The following is a 12,169-nucleotide window of genomic DNA, read 5'->3' on the forward strand; positions in this document are numbered from 1 at the left end:
TTGATACCATGTGGTTCAGTCAAGTTGGTCCTTATTGTCAAATCTGTAAAAAATGAAATATTGTAATAATAATAATTTTTAAAAATAGTGAGTGATGGATATCGACTGTCTCATTTGCTTGTCACTAAGATGTGCATATCACTGTTTTATGAAAAAATAGCAAACTTTTAAATGTCATAACTTTCTTATTTTACATCCGATTTTGATGAATGCTAGTTTGATTTTTTTTTGTATTTATTCAAATGAACATTTTCTTGAGGTGGACTTGACCTTTGATATTGCCAATTAAACTCCCGCCACCACCGATTGAATAAGCTTATAATTTTTTTCTCCTGGATTTTCTATGTCAATCAGGATTATTTGCATCTCGCATGGACCGTACCAACTTGAGATTATTATTGTAACTTACAAGTCACGTGATAACAGACGTAATTTCGGAGATCAATCGTCCAAACTTAAAACCTCCATGCACTGGGCACTATCGGAAGAACAGAAAAGTGCGTCGAACTGTGTACTAATCTTGATGGGTGACATTGTTCTCTATACAGATCTCTCGTCTTTGTCAAACTAGACGAATCTGATTATGGCATCTATAAGTGTTATGCTTTTAATCTTCTCGGAACCGCGTCGGTAAAACTAGAAATCAGCGGTAAGTAAAGATCTCCCCTTGTCATTATCATCAGACGCAAGGGGGGGGGGGGTTGAGGGGGTTCAAGCCCCCCCCCCTTTTTTTTTTTTTTTTTTTGCTTGTCTCCCCAGAGGTCGTTCTGGTCAAGGAGTTATCGGGCAAGCGCCTGATAACTCCTTGGTCTGGTTACGGACAGTTCCCCTACCCAATAATGTATATGACAGCAATAATGAACAGAATCTCATGTTTCCGACGAAAAACACAGAAAAAATTTCCGCTCGCTTCGCTCGCTCCATTTTATTATATCTTTTATTTCCGCATGTCGCCGACATGATCACGGTATCGCCATTAACAAGGCCATACATGATTATCATGATGTATACTTATGAATACAAGTGAACCAAGACAAAGACATACGTTTTCTTACAAAATATGTTTTACCAATATGAAAACCAAAATGACGGAAAACGCTAAAATGTCGGTTAGCTCGCTCCGCTCGCTCGTAATAATTTATGAAATTCCATAAGTATCTAGTCTCCTGTTCAAGGCCGTATTATGAGTGTTACGAATAGAAGGACATGTAGCATCGACTAATACTTGATTTACTAACAAACTATTGACAAGAAATGTATGTTTTGACGGGAAAACGCGAAAATTTCGGCTCGCTCACTCCGCTCGCTCGTAATCATTTATGAAATTTCTTAAGTTTCTAGTCTCTTGATCAAGGCCATATCATGAGACTTACGAGCAGAAGGACATGTATCATCAACTAATATGTAATCATTACCAACAAGCTATTGAGAAGAATTGTATGTTTTGACGGAAAAACGCAAACATTTCGGCTCGCTTGCTCCGCTCGCTCGTAATTATTCATGACATTTCTCAAGTTTCTAGTGTTCTGATCAAGGCCATATCATGAGTGCTACGATCCGAAGGACATGTAGCATCGACTATGATACCAACAAACTATATTGACAAAAAGGTTATGTTTTTTAACGCAAAAACGAGAACATTTCTGCTCGCTCGCGGGTCATGACCGCACTGTTACATACCCCATCCCCACTTAAATGTTATTGTCTTATTTGCAGCGCTGAAAAAAAAATCATCACCCCCCCCCCGCTCATTACTTTTTAGAGACTGGGCGGGAGATTTAAAAAAAAATTAGCTCGAACCCCCCCCCCCTTTCAAAAATCCTGCGTACGCGCCTGATTATCATAATAAGCCATGACTTTGTGATATTATGTGTAAAAAATGACCGACATTGTATAAATATGATGAATTATAGAGGATCACCAAACCATCTTCATTACCCATGAGACATATATTGAATTCATAAACAAACTTAACGTGTACTGCTACGGCGACAACCGTTTTTTTTGGTGCTTCTATACGGCTATCATTAACTTCAACCGTTAAAAGAATTGTATCATTTCCTGTTACTGTATATCAATTATCAAACTTAGGTGACTAATAATTTTCATTTTTTTATGTTCAAGGTAGCCATGCGACAACGGGAGTAATGATGATAATACGTTGAGCAGGGCCCACTGGGAGAATCATTTCCGGATTTTTTTATTATCATTATTGTTACTACTATTATTACGATTATTATTACGATTATTATTACTATTGTTATTATTAGTATCATCATCATCATCATTATTATTTCAATTCCAGGAAAGCCTATGAGACCGACAATCCTCAGTCCAGTGACAGCGCCACGTCGCCATGCATACGAGCTTGTATGGTCCCCAAATATCGTCACTACATACGGCACATATCTGAGCATCGACGAATTTATTGTGTCCTATCGCCCTCTGCATAGACCGGTATGTCAAGTATATTCAGGAGCAGATCCAGGGGTCAGGCAAACTTGCTCCAAGGCCCCTGCCTCTTCTTTATTTGCTTCTATGGTGGTAACATTTTTACATCTATTTTGCTTGTTATTAAAAATATACATATTTTCAATATAATTATATCTGTTTATTATTTTTTAAATAAAGTTATTTACATATTAATTTTATTCATATTCCTATATTCATATATATATTTCATTAATCCATTTCTATTCATTTCGTTTATGATGGTGACCTCTTTAAATTAAACTCTTAAACTCTTAATTTTTTTTTTTGATATGCAGAAAGGCCAGGTTTTAGTAAGTCTCTGATAAAAAAAAGACGCCGTCTTTGTGTTGTAAGCATTAGGCGTCGTTCCATTTTTCAGATTGAGGGGGGGGGGGGGGCAAAATCATGAATCAACTTCCCAAAGGCGCTCGATCACACAAAACAAGCAAACTCACACACACACATATGCCTGTATATATGTGTAGATATATAAATATATATACACACACACACACATATATACATATATATATATACATATATATATGCACACACATATCTCACCAACAAATTAATGCGAGCGCGAAGTTTTTAATAAAGAACAAGATATACAGTGCGTCCCCCCCAAAAAATATACACTTTTGAAATGGCTGCCAAATAAGAAACGTAGCACTTTGGGGAAAAACACTTACATTTATGGAAAGCCAACAAAGTCAACTTTCAAATGACACCAAAAAGTTGGAAAACTATTCATGCTTGAGCGAGCACTGCCCACTGAAACAAAGGGTATGAAAATTAGGGTGGGCTGGAATTAGCCTTCCAATTTATGTCAGTTTTTGAGAGGCAAATCCTTTCAAACTCGCAAAGTTAAGGGCGTTGTGATAAATTAATGATCAATCGTGACCAGTTTTGGTTGCTTAAGCAAATTTGAGAAATTATTAAATTGAACTTTAATACATGAGTGAACACAAATTATACTTTTTGGGCAGCATTTCAACTTTATCATTTGAATCTCTTTTTGGGCAGCATTTCAACTTTATCATGTGGATCTCAGCAATGTGTTCATGGGAGTCGGGAGAATAGGGGTGAGATAGGACTTAAGTGGGAGAAGTAGGTTGATGGAATAAGGGTCAACAGAACATTCAGCCCCAGCCCCCTCCCTCTTTCCCACCCTCCCCTCCTGTTGAGAGACTGATGGCTATTGTCATGTACGCGTGGAGTCCAGAGCAGAATGTTGATTTAATGATTATTTCTGAATTGGGGCATCAACTTTTTCCTATCAATCATTTAATCAACAATTTATCAGTAAATCAACTCATTAAATGTGCAATGTGATCAATCAGGCATTCAGTTTTTTTTCAATAAATTATTTCATAAAAATCATCTTAATCAGTCAATTTCTTGGTAATCATTCAATAAAAAAAATAACCATCAGCCACCGGTCACTTGGCAGGTAAGTTTTGAATAGGCTACAATGCAGGAAGTGAGACAGAGAGAGAGAGTGGGGGGGGGCTGGGAAACGGAGGTGGAGAGGGGAGGGTACATATGACTTTTAATTTGTTAAAGGACAAAAAGAAGAGGAATGCCCTTTTAACCAAGTCTTAGCATATCTCGCCCTCTTGCATGTAACAGGTACCATCACATTACTCTGACTCTCACGAACACACTTCTGAGGTCCACAAGATGAATATGCTACACTAAAATGACTTCCTGTTCACTCATGCATTACATTTTAATTTAGTATCTCAGGAAATTTGCCTAAGAAACCAAAACTTATCTCACTCATTAATTTAGCATAACACCCTTAGCTTTGTAAGTTCCAAAGGACTAACCTCTCAAAAAAACTGTAAGGCTAATTCCTGCCCAGGCTAGCCAAGCTTAGTCTCTCAGGAGGAGAAAAGTGTTGGGGGTAGAGATGGAGGGAGGGGTTGCTAAATGTTCTGTTGACCTTTATCCCATCAACGTACTTCACCTACCTAAGTCATATTACCCCCTCTTCTCCTGACTGTCATGAACACATTGTTGAGATCCACATGATAAAGACAAAATGCTGCACTAAAAATTGCAATTCATGATCAATCAAGAATTAAATTTCAATTTAATAATGCATTAAATTTTCACAAAAAACTGATCACATCTGATCTTTAATTCAACAAATAACCCTCAACTTTGCAAGTACCAAACAAACAAAAACTGAGAGAAATTGGAAGGCTAATTCCAGCCCACCCTAATTTTCATACCCTTTGTTTCAGTGGGCAGTGCTCGCTCAAGCATGAATAGTTTTCCAACTTTTTGGTGTCATTTGAAAGTTGACTTTATTGGCTCTCTATATCTATAAGTCTTTTCCCCCAAAGTACTACATTTTTTATTTGGCAGCCATTTCAAAAGTGTATAGTTTTTTTTGGGACGCGCTGTATATAACCAACAAAAGATTATTGCAAATCGAAGTGGAAGTTCTTTTGAGGTTTAGAACTGAAAACGGGACCATATTCACCTATTTAATCATAAAAAGTATGGGCTTTTGTTACAGAAATGATGCGAAGCGCGAGCTGAAATTTTTGTTTTATTCCAATCTGAAAAGTGGACATTTTGAGCACGATTTTAGACGAAGAACGAGTTGTGTATCTCAATCTCGCTTGCTGATTTCTGTGCAACATTACAATCTTATTTTATTTTTAGCACATGCGGAATTATGGGGGGGGGGAAACGGTATGTTTGCCACCCCCAATATTTTCATTGGTGGGGCGATCGCCCCCCTGCCCCCCCCCCCAAGATCGACACCTGTGGTTATAAGCCCCCCCCCTCCCTCCCTCAATCAAAATAGCCCGTAAATGGACAAAGATTATGTCAAGATATCTACACTGAACGCTATTTCAAATTAAAGCACGTTTAAGCCCGTCACTCTAACAACTGTTTAAACTTTTTTAACAACTGTAAAAAAAAAAAACCCAAGTGTAAATAACAACTTATTGTTGGAGTGATAAGCTTAAAACAACGTAGGAGCATGCCAATTCCCATTTCCAATAGTGGCTGAAAATCAATTTGTCCTCCAAATGTAACAGAATACCGACGTCATCTTCGGAAACCAAACCTATTCTAAATGGTACCAAGAAGTGGTCCCAGTCTCCTCCGGACCTGAAGTCATATCACACGTCCTTCGAGATCTCTATGCAGGGACATCCTACGAGCTTGTCCTGTTTGGAAGGAATTCGTTAGGCAACGGAGAGAGCGCTAGACTTGTTTTCAACACATCTCTGTGTAAGCAATACCCGCCCTTTCAATTCTTGCCACTTTTGTTCTATGCTTTTGTCAATAAACATGTGTTTATTGAAACACTTTACATTGCTATTCTTGAATCATCTAAATTTAAGGAAGTATTTTATACAAAGTGGGATATCGTACAGTAGTGTGGAATTTCCAATAGATACCTATGCAGGAGGATATGCTTGAAAGATATCCCTTGTGATAAAATGGTAAAAATACTGACAACTTGGGTATGAAGTATCTTGGTTATTTGATCTTCACGCAAGAATATTTGGAGACAATTTTTTTTTTCTCTTTATCATCATGTTTATTGTAGGACTGTTGTAAAAATTAAAGATATTAATGGTACTGCAAGACTAGAATCATGAGCGAAATGTTGCACTCTGGATAAGGAACAGAGAACTGTTTGGGCAGTACAGGACGCTAGCTGGCGCTATTCAGCGTTGATATCTAAAGGTCAAGTCCACCCCAGAAAAAAATGATTTGAATAAATAGAGAAAAATCAAGTAGCATAATGCTGAAAATTTTATCAAAATCATATGTAAAATAAGAGGGTTATGATCTTTTAAATAAAGTTTCGCCTATTTTTCCACAAAACAATGATTTGCACAACTCAGTGACATGCAAAATGGACAGCCGATGATATCCCTTACTAGTTCCTTTGTTTTTGTCTCACCTGCATATCAGAGTGAGACTATAGGCTCCGCTTTTCCGACGGGGGCGGAGACTGCGGCATCAACACCAAATCTTAACCGAAGGTTAAATTTTTGAATTGACAGCATAACTTAGAAAGTATACGGCACTAGTTCATGAAACTTGGCCATAAGGTTAATGAAGGTTGCACGGGCCTAATCACAACTGGCAGGCAAAAGATATTCATTCGAGCCAACCCATTGCTTAATTTTTAAATATGATATTGCTGATTGACAAAAATGAATGAATATGACTGACAATCTAACACTGATTCTAGGGAGGGTACCTACTGAACTTACTTTTTCCAAATTGGAAAGATATTTCACCACTATGGAACTATATTTTTACTGGCGGAAGAATTAGGGTCATTTTACTCTATCAAGTGATGAATTTGGTCCCGTCAGGTGTAGTCTTCGTAAATGCTGATTTATTTTTAAAATGAGCCGGTCGAGGTACCCTTTTCTGGTCAGATATGGAATGTCAGACATTTATCCTATCCACTGGTAGTAAACATTCAACCCTCGAATTTCCTCCTTATTTTTTATGAATTCTTTTTAAGTGCCACTTTAACACATGAGTCTATGGGAAATGAATTCGGCCTATGAGCCCTCAAGTATAACTGAACATCCTGCTTGAGTTTCAGGTCACATGACCAAGGTTAAAGGTCAATGAACTTTGGCCATGTTGGGAGTATCTGTTGAATTACCATCATAACTTTGAAGGTTTATGGATCTGATTCATGAAACTTAGACATGAGCGTAATCAAGTATCACTGAACATGTGATGAAAGTTTCAAGTCACATGACCAAAGTCAAAGGTTAATTAAGGTAATTGGACTTTGGCAATTTCGGAGGTAATTATTAGATTGCAGACATAACTTTCAAAGTTTATATATATAGTATATAAAATGTGAATTTAGGGGTAATCAAGTATCACTGACAAGACTTAGGTCGCATGATCAAGGTCAAATGTCATTTATTGTCAATGAACGTAGTATTGTATCATATGAATGGTGTTTTTTGTGAATAATTATTTTATAGTAGTTTGAACATTGAATTGTGTGATGCAGGTGAGACTGCCAGAGGCGCTTCACTTGTTTATTGTTTGAAACAGATTTGACAATAAGGACCAACTTGATTGAACCATATAGTTGGCCTTTTAAACAATGCTAATTCCCACAGAGATACGATCTTACGTATACGTAAGCTCCCGAAGGGAGCTAGAGAGGTAACTCTTTTCGCGCGTTTTTATTTCCCATAGGTTTTGTACACAGCCAACATGGCTGCCGGCGGACAATTTGAAGGGTGATTTTGGAGGGTCAATGTTTTATTCATAAGAATGACGTCAAATTACGCAAAATGCACTTCTATGATTGGCTAAGACGCTAATGTTTTATTCATATATTATGAATTAAACACGTTTTTTCCTTCCCACAATTCCCTACGAGATCTGTGCGAAGTGTTGTTCTTTCGGACTCTGCGAATTTCCAGTTTCTACAACGAAATAGCTCGACTAATCATCTGTTTGTAGAATTGATGTTCGAAATCGTGATTTCTGAGTGAACTTCATTGGAGCAGAAAATCTTGGAGGGAACATCAATATTAATTTAATGACATTCCATAAGAATAAAAGTAAGTTAATTTCATTTTCATGTTTTGATCTCACTTGCAATGGTGATGTGTTCGCTGGGGTTCGGGGCCCATCCCGTATTACTTTACTACGTAAACCTCCATTTCCATACACTCCCATTTCTTTTGCCTGACTTCCAAATAAATCATCTGTCAGTTAGTTTCTCAGAAAAAATAGGCCTAACTTACCATTTGTCGTAGACCTTCATCGGAATATGCTTCATGTAGGCAAAAAGTAAACCTGTATTTCAGTTTTATTGTCAATTATCAGGGGTAGATGTGGACTTGTTTCAGACCTCCTGTTTTAGTAACGAGAAACTCGATTTTGGTCAGAGCGGGATCCGGTCTTGATATCGCCGGTGCTAGCCGGCTAGCGAGATTGTCGATGTAGTCATGGGGTATGAAAATAGCGGGGACGGACTAGGCCCAAACTTAAGTTCAAGCTTGAAAGTTGAAGTTTAGGTCTAGTCCGTCACGCTATTTCATCTTTATATGAATAAGTATAATTCTCAGCAGCTTCTTTTATTCAAAAACTTTTTACTTCAGAGTAATCATGAATGAAATCCAATTGATTTAGTGTTAGGATTTGAATGAAATGTCTTAGTCTTAGACGTAAATCAAGTTTCTATTTGAACAGGATGCCCTGGGCCTGGCCTGGGGTGGTATTCTGAAAAATTCTTAGTGTTTACTTCATTCAAATGTGTTGTGATTCTTTAGTTATATACAGGACCAGTATAGACCAGGTCCTGATTCAGCTATACAGCTGGAGCAATATTGGTTGGAATCATTTTACTTTAACATGTTTAATAAACAGTCGGGTACCTGGTATGCGTATGCTTCTCTGTGAAACTTTATGATAGAGAGAGAATGAATTTTTTGGACCGACCAGATAATCAATTTTTGAATATTCATAGGCCAATGATATGGACAGCTTGAAATTTTTTAAATATTGTTTAAGAAGAGAAGTTATTGGGGTTAGTTTATTTATCTCTAATACTGTACTCTCAAACTTAAAAAAAAATGTTTATTGCAGATCCAATAGGACCAAGATTTTAGCAGTTCACACCCGGTCAGAGGGACAAAATTGAGAACCATGCAGATCAGCAAGTGTGGGTTACACTTTAATTAGGAACAGGATATCTGAATTGGAAAATTGCAAGGTATGCTTGTTGTTTTAATAATAATACAGGCTGTATCTAAGCTAAAGTCTAAATAAATAAATATTCCCTCTTTCGGGGGGAGGGGGGTATGGCTAATTGAGCTGAATCAAGATAAGATATCATGTACAATCAAAGCTCCATTGATAGTAAATATTTGCTTGAATTCAGATTCACCAGTATTTCCATTTTCACCGACCATACCTTCTGTCTGTACATGTACATAAAAACATGATATTAACAGTTATCATCTGATAAATATTTGAATTAATTTGGATTCTTTATGATCAAAACATACTGTAAATAGTTATATTGATATATCAATTTATCTGGATGTAGGACAAAAGTGACAAAAGTATTAAATAGAGTTTAAATCTTCTTAATAAAACTGGACTAGATGAGTAAAAATGATTTACATCAGCAGCTCACTTTGTTCTTTCTATATTTTTTACAATGCAGGTTTCCCACTGCCCAAGCTGTTTAAGTACTGGTATCACAACAAGTACCAAGACGGAAGATATATGAAGGCCAAGCTAATAAGTAGTTACTTCAAATTAATTTGAATAGATATATCAACAAAGCAGTGAAAGTTCTTTAAACTGCACATCTGTAGAAAAGAGTTCAGGTTCATCAGCGGGCATTGACATTAAACTATACAAAATTTCACACAAAATACAAGAAAGAAATATTTTTTTTCCAATGGGCAAATGTATCACCTTTTATTAATATTTAATATTTCTACTAGTTCTTAGAAGTTTTTGTGAAATTAAATATAATTTCCAGTTTAAGGGACTATTGTATACAAGACAAAAATTTATGTTTTGAAATAAAAATCATGCGTAGATAAATGTTAATAAAGGTGATCAGAGGATTAAGAAATAATTTTAGTATCACTCCTGGACCTCATTCCATAAACAAGTTATTACTATTGTAATCTTGTCACTATGACAATTACCATGGTAACAGGGCTGAGCAAGAAATCAAGGTCTTTATGGTAGCTGCAATGGGCTTGGACAAAGTTACCATAATTGCAAGTCGTCATAATAATGGCTCAATAATTATAGGGATATTAAATTGCATTTATTGTTATCTTACTCAGAGTTTTGAAATGGGTTTCCTCTGCAAAAATATATAAATAGACTATATTTTTAAAAATAGATTGAATTCTACCCACAGTGACAGTAGACAATATCAAATTTTGTTAGTGATTCACTGACTTGGAAAGGCACTGTTTAGGGAGATTCTTGAATTATGCCCCCCCCCCCTTTTTTTATGTGGAGTGCTCTCACATTAGTAGAATATTTCTTGTCCGCAAATTTGGAAGGAATTTACTCTTTTTTTGAGTGACAAACTTGTGTGGAAAGAATAAACAGAATATCTCAGATTTTTATGCTCTTTTTATGAAATCTTGGATACATCCCTCCTATTGATTATTAGGCTCATCAACATATTTTGAGTGAAATTCTAATAAACATTGTATATTTTGACTTAAGTGTAGAAAATGTACTAAATCCTTTATTTTTTTAAATCTAATTTAATGCTTGTAGACTCTAGTTGTTATGTTATTTTCAAAGTTTCAGAAAATGGATTTCGTAATAAACATGTTAATTTTGAATTAAATTATCTGATCTTGGTCATTTTCGTTTATTAATCACCAATTTGTGATGATATATTGCTACCAAAAAAATTTTATGCACAAATGGCACAAGATGTTGCACCTTGTACTCAAATGTGATACTACTGTGACATCATGAGAGCAAACAGCAGTTAATCAAAATATTATTCAAGAGAAATAAGGATAAGAGTGGGAAAGTATGTAAAATGACAGGAGAATTATTTGCCTTTATGCATATATTTGTGTGTGTCAGTTTTTGAGAGAGAAAGAGAGAGAAGGGGCAGGAGATGGGGGCATTTACAGAAAGTTGTTTGTTTTAGAACAAGCAATCATAAGACCTTACTGTTCACGATGGGTATACGGGGATGGGAATTATTTCTACGAAATTTGGAACCTTTATATAAAATGTATTTTTCTTTCCATATAAAAATTATACCAGATTCATTTCCAGTTGAAAATAAAAAAAATAAATAACCTATACCCTACGATCGGTTTTCTCTCCTGCCGAGATAATTTTGAGAATCCCCCTAAAATATTGTACCTAGGTCATGGTTATTGATATAATGACATAGAAGTCGCCATTTAAAATTAAGTGCTCCCGACTGCTATAAGAGGACCTATATTGGGGACTACAATAATTATGTAAAAGTATTTGATTTGTTCTTATTATTTTTAAAATTATAATATTTAAAATATATGAAATAAAGGTTCATTTTGTTTTCTGTAATTAAAAATAAAAAGAAAAGATAGAAATATAAATGAAGAGTTTGATTGCAAAAGGGGTTAGGTCCACTTTTTACCATTCCGAGAAAATCCATGTTTTTATTCTCACCTATTGCATTACTCAACTAAATTGTCATGTACTAGCCTATCATGTGAACATAAAATTGGCCGGGTATAAAAGAAATCTACCTGTTTTAATTTTTTTTCTATATATTCTTTAAAACATTACCATTTTGGACCTAAACCCTTTTGCAACTATACTGAAATGAATCCAATCAATTTTGATTTAAAAAATGATTTTTCTTTGCCACTTTTATTCACGTTTTCATGTGAATTTCAAATTTTCTTTGGTATCATCTAAAAATCTATACATTGCGACAAAAAAAAATCAAATTTGATGAATCAAATTTGATGAAAAATGGACCTTACCCCTTTTGCAAGTGAGCTCTTCAAATAAGGGCTTCAGAAACATAAAGAGATGCCATGGTAATTACATTCAACCATTATTGTCAACCGAGGAACACTTACACGATTTAAGGGGAAAAAATATTATGGCAACATTTTCTTTGGGATCTTCTGTAATAGTGAATGTAATTAGTAGAAAGAAAATTATATGA

General features: G+C 35.6%; 2 long non-coding RNA genes across 2 annotated transcripts; both read left to right on the top strand.

Annotated features, from left to right (window-relative positions):
• Positions 1 to 552: 552 nt before the first annotated feature.
• LOC121420852 lies at positions 553 to 5,724 on the top strand. Its single transcript, XR_005970855.1, has 3 exons — positions 553 to 649; positions 2,306 to 2,457; positions 5,535 to 5,724. It is a non-coding gene; the product is annotated as an uncharacterized LOC121420852 (long non-coding RNA).
• A 2,297-nt stretch (positions 5,725 to 8,021) lies between these two features.
• LOC121420098 lies at positions 8,022 to 11,520 on the top strand. Its single transcript, XR_005970701.1, has 3 exons — positions 8,022 to 8,060; positions 9,091 to 9,217; positions 9,674 to 11,520. It is a non-coding gene; the product is annotated as an uncharacterized LOC121420098 (long non-coding RNA).
• The last annotated feature ends 649 nt before the right edge of the window (positions 11,521 to 12,169 follow it).

The sequence above is a fragment of the Lytechinus variegatus genome, chromosome 8 (assembly GCF_018143015.1).
Source record: "Lytechinus variegatus isolate NC3 chromosome 8, Lvar_3.0, whole genome shotgun sequence".
Lineage (NCBI taxonomy): Eukaryota > Metazoa > Echinodermata > Echinoidea > Temnopleuroida > Toxopneustidae > Lytechinus > Lytechinus variegatus.